Here is a 9830-nt window from a genome sequence, read left to right on the forward strand (position 1 = left end):
CCCCTGCCCCTGCCCCTGCCCCTGCCCCTGCCTCTGCCTCTGCGGTGTTTGGATTAAAGGCATGCTTTGCCACTATCATCCAGCTAGTTTAGTTTACATTTTTTTGAGACAATGGCTCACTGTATATCCCAGACTAACCTGGAATACAATATAGAGAGCAGGTTAGCATCAAATGTGTGTCTTCGCCTTTCTTCACCTGGAGTGCTGAGCTAACAGGCCTGCATCACCCTGCCTGGTTCTCTATTTTACTTCAGGTAAGAACAGAAGATACAAGCTGCTCAGGGCAGTTTGAGGGCAGGTGACTGAAAACCAATAGTTTCTTTGACTGTAAACCAGAAGTAGCCAGACTGATACGGCACCACCTCCTAAATGATTCCAGGGTCTTGACACTTGAGGAGATGTCAGTGCTAGGAAGCTAATAGAGGCTAGTGACCTTAGAGTCAGTCGAGGATGGCCCACCCCCTTACAGTCAGCTTTGGACACCACTTCCCATCACAAGGCTACTTCCTCTTGGCAAAAAGAATGAAATCTGAGTTCTACTTCAGGCCCCTGGTAGAGACAGGATGCTCTCATCTGTTCCAAAAATTGTGAAGTCGCTTATGCTGTCTTCTCCTTTTAGGGTTAATCTAGCTAAGCCTATGAGTCACTGGGCCAGGAGCCTACACCTGGTTTACCTGAAGCCAAGCTGAAGAGAGGGGAGGAATACTTATCCCCTTGCGGAAGAACATATACTTCTCAGAAGCTCCTCCAACAACCCCTCCACCACCTGCAGTGGCTTCCGCCAGGATAGTGCTACCCCTGCCCACTGTTCTGAACTCTAAGTTAAAAGTGTGACTTGTGCCCTGCTCTCTGTCTCTTTCTCTCACACCAGTCCAAACTCTAAGCCTGCTTTTCTGACACTCTGGTCTTCCTGTTTCCCTGTAGAGTCCCTGCCCACTCTCCATGCAGATGCTCGCTGACCTTCATTGTTGAACTTGTCTGTTTTTTGTTTTTTTTTAATCCATTCTCAAAGGCATGCCCTTGTCTTCCCCATCCCTTTCTTCCTGGCAACTGCCAAGATTTACAGCGGGCCTGCCCTGTGTGGTTTTTCCACTCAAGACTCTAAGAAAATGGTCCTCTAGATTCCCTCTGAGTCCTTTAAATTTTTGTTTTTGTTATAGACTAAAAACCTTCACAAAAAAAAAAAAAAGAATTCCAGTTTCCCTGGCAAGACAAAGTGTGTGTGTGTGTGTGTGTGTGTGTGTGTGTGTGTGTGTGTGTGTGTGTGATTTCGTATGATTGTGAATGTGTGTGTGTGGGTGAGTGTATGTGAAGTGTGAGTTCACATGTGTGTGTGCTGTGAATGCAGATACACACAGGCCACAGAGCTCGTTGGAAGTCAGAAGTCTTTTAGATGTCAGTTTGTTTCTTTCCAACCTCCCTCTACAATGGGATACAGGGATCAACTCAAGTCATCAGGCTCCTAAAACATGTACTTTTACACATTGAGCCAAACATCTTGCTCTCTGATTCTTCCAGTTTTAAAGTTTGTTAATACCTAATTTTTTGTAAATGATTTTATTTATCTTTATGTCTATGAGTACTGTCTGCATGTATAACTGCATGACAGAAGAAAGTATCAGATCATATTATAGATGGTGATATGTCATAATGTGGTTGCTGGGAATTGAACTCAGGACCTCTGAAAAAGCAGCCAGTGCCCTTAATCATTGAGCCATCTCTCCAGCCCTTGTTAATACTTCTTGATCACTTAATTACTCTCCTAAAGTAGAACATTTAAACCATTGCCCTCTTTTCCTCATAAATAAAAATGAATTCAATGTTTTATTCTTAAAATAACATCAAGAAAAATTTCCCACATTTTTCTTATTCGTAAATTTCAGAAATAAGAATTGCCGAGTCAACCACACACATCCACCATGGATTCTGGTGTCTGTCAGGTAGTGTCAGGCTAACGGTCACCTGAGGTCCTTTTACCTTCAGTTCAGTCGGGCTCCTGCTTCTTCCTCAGGTGGTTTCCTGCAATGAGATTTCCCTTATCAGAACTTTGTGTCTCTCTAACAGGAACTAAAGTCTGCTTACAAACCGAGACCTGATTTCCCAAGGGAGAAGGAGTCTCCATGGCTTCCCAGCCCAGCATCCCAGTGACATCCTGGGTGACAGGCATGCGCTGTGGGGAGAGGCTGCAGTAGTGGTCACAAGTAGCTGGTACTTCTTTGAAACAGGTTATATAGCTTCATCAGAGCCCATTGGACAATGGCTACTTGAAGTTCTCCAAGAGTGTGCTATTGTTCAAAGCCACTCATATGTCTACTTCTCTCCAACATCCACCCTACCCAAGCCCAGTAACCTTGAAAACAATAATTTACAGAATTCTTAAAACATGTCATTTCTAAGGAACTTAGCCTATATTTGTGCCCCCTTTCTTTATCTGGTATGTAGTAAATTAACCCTGTAAGTTGGGATTTTTAAGAGTAACCCAAGTAAATGCTAGGAATTTTGCCATTTATGTTAGATTGTGTTTTCCTTCAGTTAACCAGCCCCCTTCTAGTGGTTATCTGGTTAACTGGCACTTTCCCTTGACTTTTAGAAATTTTGAATCATCTGTACAATGAATCAGTGCTTTTCAACTAAATTAAATCAAAGACTTACCAATAGAATGGCTCAAATAGAAGTAGAATATTAGGGTTATTCTAATATTAGATATTAGAGTAGTAGATAAAATGAAAGAACTGGGCCATTCAAGGAAAGAATATGTAAACTCTTTAAAAGTACATGAAAGGAACATGCAAGACCTTTGGGACATCATGAAAAGACCAATGTCTTCTAATTATAAGCACAGAAGAAAGGGAAGAATCCAAGATCAGCAGTCATACCAGCTAGTGTTATATCGATTTGACATAATATGTAATCATCTGATAGGAGAGAGCCTCAACTGAGAGAGACTGTTGCATAAAATCAGGCTGTGGGGCATTTTTTAAATTTATGATTGATAGAGCAAAGGGCAAACTATTGTGGATGGTGGCATCCCTGGGCTGATGATCTAGGTTCTGTAAGAAAACAGGCTGACCAAGCCACAGAGAAGCAAGCCAATAAGTAGCACTCCTCCATGGCCTCTGCATCAGCTCCTGCCTTCAGGTTCCTGCCTTGTTTGAGTTCCTATCCCAACTTCCTCTAATGATGGACTATGATATGGAAATGTAAGATGAATGTTATTTCCTTCCCAGCTTGGTTTTTGGCCACGGTGTTTCATTGCAACTATAGAAACACTAACTAAGAAACAAATGTAAATTACTATGCCTAACAAAACTATCTTTTATAGTTGAAGGACAAAGAAAAACTTTTCAAGATATAAACAGGGTTAAAGAATTCTCTTCCAGTAAGTCAGCCCAACAGAGAAGCAATACTTTGGACTGAAAATAAGCATAGCCAAGAGACTAAAGAAAATAAACCAAGTTATAATTACTGAAATACAAAATAGGATTAAGACCACACACAACAATGAAATGGCAGCACTCAACACACACTTTCAATAATAACTTCATTATTATTGATGGTCTCAACTCCTTGATTGGTTAGCATTTTTGTCACCTTAACAAAACCTAGAGTTGCATGGGAAGAATGAGCCTCCACTGAGTAAATGCCTTCATCAGAGACCATTACAGAGAATGACAGCTAGTCCTGGGTGCCTAGGCACAACTGATACATCTACAACATGAGCCTTTCCTCTAAGGCACAGAGAGCATCTCAGAAGAGGGCCCAGGAGACTTCAAGAGCCAATGAAACAGGATGTCTGCTGTGAGACTATGGCTCCTGAATGACAGGGGAGCGTCATTCACGACCCTCAACAAAATGGCAGCCTAAACAAGTCATGAACGATGACACCACCAATAGATGTGCTGACATGGAGGGGATCTCCCAGAGCCCTGCCCTAGACAAAAAGCTAAGGATAAGAAAGGAATACTAAGTGCAGAGTGTTGGGTCCTGCCTTTTACAGGGACGCCGGAGTACAGCAGCTGGAGCGCACCAGACCAGCCGGAACACAGCGTCCTCGAACCGCCCACTGTCACCGCCCACCGTCACCTGGACCGCCCACCATCGGACACCTGCCTGCCACTGCCAGGACTGCCCATCATCGCGAGAACGCCGTGGCAACTTCTAAAGACTCAGGGGAATGCTGGGAACCCTTCTTTGTATTTAAGCCAGTCCTGACATTAAAGATAAGGGCTTTGATCAGACACGTGTCAAGGCCCCAATATTTTCCTTTGCAGCCTGTTCTTTCTTAGGAGTTCTCGTCCTCCAGTTCGGATCCACAGTGGGTTCAGCAGGCAAGAGTGCGAACCCACCCCAAGGTGTTCTGCCCATGCAGACAAGGCGCCGGTCTGCGTGCAGGCAGGAACACTACAGCAGAGAAATAGTTTCCCCAGACATCAGCCCCGGATGTCAAATACCCAGTGTGGGCCCTCAAATCATATGCAAACAAGTAACACCAAGCACATACCACCAAGTGGACGAGGAAGGGTGTTTTTTATATATCTAGGCACACACACACAATATACACAACTTCAGGGTTGAGCACTTGGTGTTGTATAACCATTATTGTTGTGAAATGGACAAAGGTATCTGAAGTGAAAGGGACCAGGAACCAAGCAGGCATTGCTGTCCTAAAACCCAACAAAGTAGACGAGATAAAGGAAGACACTTCATTTTAATCAACAATTAACCAAAAAGACATTACACATATGCACCACATTCTAGCACTTCCAATTTAATAAATAGTATACTACTGGGTCTCAAAACCAACTAACTCCAACTCAATGATAGTAGATTATTTTAATGCCTCACTTTCTCTAATAGACAGGTCTTTTGAAGGAGAACAACAACAAAAACAACAACAATCCTAGCTGACCATATGCAATCAAGCTTAAAATCAAAAGCAAATGAATCTCTGGTGATTACAGAAACTCATGGGGACTTAGCAACACATTGCCGCGTGATAAATAGGTCAAGAAAGGAATCAAGAGGGGCTGGTGAGATGGCTCAGTGGGTAAGAGCACCCGACTGCTCTTCTGAAGGTCCGTAGTTCAAATCCCAGCAGCCACATGGTGGCTCACAACCACCCGTAACAAGATCTGATGCCCTCTTCTAGAGTGTCTGAAGACAGCTACAGTGTACTTACGTATAATAAATAAATAAATCTTTAAAAAAAAAAAGAAAGAAATCAAGAATGAAAGGAAATACTGTAATTAAATGAAAATGAAAGTATAACACAATAAAACCTCTTGGACACATTAAGAGAAGTTTTAAATTAGAAATGTATAGCACTAAGGGCCTACATTAAGAAATCATAAAGAGTACAAATAGATGGCTTAATGGTACAAATAAGAAATTTGGAAAAACAAGAGCAAGCCAGACACAAACCAAAGACAGAAGAAATAGTAAGAACTAGAGCATAAGCTAATGAAATAGAAACAAGAATCATTACATCTAAGATCTTTTTTTTTTTTTTTGAGAAGATGAACAAGATTGACAGTTCTTTGTCTCAGTCAACAAAAAGAACAGGAAAGAGACACACATTAATAAAATCAGAGATGAACAGAGAAACACCAAAACAGGCACCAAAAACTCAGAACATCATAAGGGAATGCTTTGAAAACTTATACCACAGTAACTTGGAAAACCTAAAAGAAATGGGAAGATTTCTAGATTTCAAACCCTCAAAGTTAAGCCAAGAAGAGATCAATAACCTAAACAAACACACAATAAATAAGGAGATCAAAGAATAATAAAAATCCATCTGTGTAAACAGAGCCCAGCTCCAGATAGATTCACAGAAGAATTCTACCGTACTTTTTTTTTTTGTTGTTTTGGTTTTTTTTGTTTTTTTGAGACAGGGTTTCTCTGCATAGACCTGGCTGTCCTGGAACTCACTTTGTAGACCAGGCTGGCCTTGAACTCAGAAATCTGCCTGCCTCTGCCTCCCGAGTGCTGGGATTAAAGGCGTGCGCCACCACGCCCGGCTTTCTACCGTACTTTTAAAGAACTACAAACATTACTTTCAAATTATTCAAAACATAGAGACACTTTCTATCCTCTTCTATTGGTATTTCCTCAGCACCAAAACAAGACAAGGCAACACATCTCATGAGCACGGATGCAAATATTCTCAATAAAATACTCACAAACCAAATAAAGGCACATATCAAAGATTTCCTCTGCTGTGATCAAATTGGCTTTTACGCCAGAGATGCAGGGATGGCTCCACACTTATAAGTCAAAAAATGTAATAAACAAGTTTTGTTTGTCACTGACAAACATTGCATAACCATCCATCATGAGAGATGCAAAAGAGGCCTTTGACAAAATTCAGCATGCGTTCATAACAAAAGTCCTAGAGAGAGTAAGACTGGAGGGAACACACCTCAACATAATAAGGCCTGTGGATGACAAACTCACAGTCAACAGTATCCTTACACGACAGGGAAGCTGCACCCGTGGTAGCTCAACAATATGGCTGGCTAAACAAGACCTGGAGAAGGACACTTGTATGACACGCCAGTGTGGATAGGGAAAGTGTCACAGGGCCTCATCTCTGTAAGAAGTAGAGGCTGCTGAGAGGAGAATTATTCTTCATCAGGGACAAGCCCCTAATGTGTTATCCAGTCGCAAGTGCTCAGCCCCAAACACATATACATATGAGCAACAATAGATGGACTCAGTGTGTGTGTGTGTGTGTGTGTGTGTGTGTGTGTGTGTGTGTGTGTGATAATTAAACACGTGCTCTGGAATCTGAGAGGCAGTTTGGTGGGATGGGAGAGGGGTGGGTAGAAATGATGTAAATGAGTACTCAGACATGAAGTTACCAAAAAATTTTAAATATCGCAAAATGAAGAACACCTTTGCATAAGCATATGGCCAATCCACCCATTTCAGAATGCTCAAAGGAATATCAAATCCACTTCTGGGGTAGAGTTAAATCTTTCACAGGATGCTTTATCGACTTCACTCAATTTGGGATTTGCATAGCTACCTACATTTTTGTGAAAGTTGCAGCAAACTGAAGGTTTTCATTTGTTTGGGATCAGGGCCTTGATTTATAGTGCATGGCAGCCTCTAAGTTGGCACCATCCTGCCAGCCTATTGAGTGTTGGACTGTGAGCATGTGCCACCATACCTGGTCAAGGTGAATCTTTTAAGACAAGGCACACTCTTTCATCAGACAATGTCCAGGAGGAGTTTCCTTACCACTCCTTGTCACAAGTATGTAAAGTGCCCAGCATTGGCTGCCTGGAGTTCTATCAATCCTCAAGTCTTTGACTAGATATTTTTACAGTTGTCTCATGATCTCTCTCTCCCACCCTCTCTCTCTCTCTCTCTCTCTCTCTCTCTCTCTCTCTCTCTCTCTCTCTCACACACACACACACACACACACATCATTTCCTTAGCAATTATGAGACAAAGGTCATGTTCTTATCTATAGACACACTGACCCAACTCTAGCTTCCTGCTCCTTCCCTGTAGAGAAGGAGCTGGCCCTGCCTTGAGAGACTAAGGCTTTGCTTAGTTACTTTCATTTCCCCTAGCACAGCCTGNAGTTACCTTTTCTGTTGCTGGGATAAAATAACCCTGNCAAAAGCAGTTCACAGAAAAGAAGGCTTATTCCTGCTTACAGTCTGAAGATCTGTATCTCTTCGTGGCACAGAAGGCTTGGCAGGAGCAGGAAGCCAGCTGGTCACAGAGCATGAGCAGCAAGGGGGCAGAGAAAGCTAGCAGGAAGTGGCACCAGGCTATAGAGTCTCCAGTGGCCCACTCCCTCTACCATGCTCCGCCTCTTAAAGGATCCAAACTCTTACCCANTAGCTGGAAACCAAATTCTCAAACCATGAGCTGCCTGTGTGGGCATTTCACATTCAAACCAGTGTAAGCCCAGACACAGTGTCTTCTACTAACATCTGCATCTGAACACCCTCCTTCCACTCTCTCCTTCCTATCANCTTTTGTTTCTAATTTTCTAAAATTATTTTATTTACCATGTGTCTATGAACAGGGACTGTTTTTGATCTATCTTAGGAACTCATTGGGATCCAACGGGATCTTCACCTCAATGATTTATTCTAATCANCTTACATAGATCCCACCTCGAAAACAATAAAGTTTCCACTCCTAGAATAGTACGATGGGTATTCCATTCCANCACTCGATCCTTTGATCCTTTACAGATCCTCTCAAATCTCCGTGGGATGGCTAACCTTGGTTTTCAACCTCACATACTGTCAATCAAATAGAATTCAGTCTCTGGGCATTTCTGAGAGGAGTGTTGTTGATCAGGTTCCTTAAAGGAGGAAGGCTCATCCTAACAGGAGGGAGGACTCTCTGGTAGNGGCCAGATAAAAAGACACAGAAGGACATTGGGTGTGCCCTCACTCTCACTGGGCAAGTTCATCCATCCTGTNGCTGTGGCATTTCTTCTCTGGTACTAGAACCATCTCCTGCATGATTAAAAGGTAGACTGAGGACCAGCAGCTTTTCAGGAATCCTCTCCAGTGCCAAACTGAGACTGCTGAGACANCCAGTCTTGTAGACTAAACAACNACCAATTCTCAGCCATTCTAACAATGGCTGTCTCACACATCATTGGACAATATGTCTCACATAGCCATTGTTAGACTATCCAGACTATATCCTATACGCCAGTCTCATAAATTCCATGTATTTGGATATATATCCATGTCTGTCTGTCTGTCTGTCTGTCTGTCTGTCTGTCTGTCTGTCTGTCTGTCTTTAATCTAGAACTATATCTATATATTCTGCCAGTTCTGTTCCTTTAGAGAAGTCTGACCAGGACAGAAGGGAGAATATAAAAGGGAGTAACAACTGCAAAGCCCCCTGAGTAAGACTATATATAAATATTTTTGTTGCAGGNCATACATGACTCAGTCTCAAACTGACTAGGAAACNTCCTAGCTTTTACAGTGCCAGAAGATGCTATGCAGGCTGCAGGAAGTTGTGGGGAGGACATCAGTGATCTTACTCAGTGTTGGTCTCTGCATGTTATATCATCACTATTCCACTAGGCCAAGNATTTCTACTTGTGCAATAATGCCATGTCTGCGATGACATGGCAAACCTCATTCTGATTACATCTGAGGGCAGTCTACTGAAGGGAATTTCCTGCCTGGTTTTGTAATCCTTGTGCAANGTTCATGTTCTAGGTCATAGACCCTAGAGTAGACACCACTGTAGCACAAATAGAACACACACACACACACACACACACCCCAGCAGTAAATCAGTTAACCTTGAAATGCCTTGGATAACACAATGACTGGGCACCCTTAATTCTTCCCCTGCTGCCCCAAGCCCAGTCAGGGAAGTGGCCAGAGGCCCCTTACTTGGAAACTCACATAGCTGGTTGCCTTTACCTCCTCCACTACTGTGCCCCCTTCTCCTCTCCCCNTGTCCTCCTGATTCTCTCTCCATCCTGCCCTTGCAACTCCCCAGCTATTCACTACTGGCATCTCTATTGATAGACCAAAATCCAATTAGGAGCAAGGACTTTCAGCCTCAGTAAATANAGATTCCTGATCAAAGAATCAGGACCACCCTCTACACACCACTATCCCTCTTTTGCTGGCTGGCTATGTTGTTAAAGGTCTTTTAAATATTTGTGTTTATACTTGTAGACCCAGGTTGCTCCAACCTTAATTATAGAAACTTCTTTTTGCAGCCAGGAGCAGTTGATGTTGAGATGTGTAACTCATCAATGTGCTGAAAGTAAGTGTATTAGTTGGGGTTCTCTAAAGTAACAGAACTAATAGTTCACACACACA

General features: G+C 42.6%; 1 protein-coding gene across 1 annotated transcript in view; it reads right to left on the minus strand.

Moving 5' to 3' along the window:
• The window catches only part of Naip (NLR family apoptosis inhibitory protein), a 53922-nt gene extending 46223 nt beyond the window's left edge, over positions 1–7699 (minus strand). The window contains exons 1-2 of the mRNA XM_021208847.2: positions 7600–7699; positions 1978–2019 (exon numbers count right to left, since the gene is read on the minus strand). The gene's annotated coding sequence lies outside the window, so the exon portion shown is untranslated. The remainder of the gene's footprint in view (positions 1–1977; positions 2020–7599) is intronic.
• Between the last annotated feature and the right edge of the window lie 2131 nt (positions 7700–9830).

Source organism: Mus pahari, chromosome 11 (assembly GCF_900095145.1).
Source record: "Mus pahari chromosome 11, PAHARI_EIJ_v1.1, whole genome shotgun sequence".
NCBI classification, from domain to species: Eukaryota; Metazoa; Chordata; class Mammalia; order Rodentia; family Muridae; genus Mus; species Mus pahari.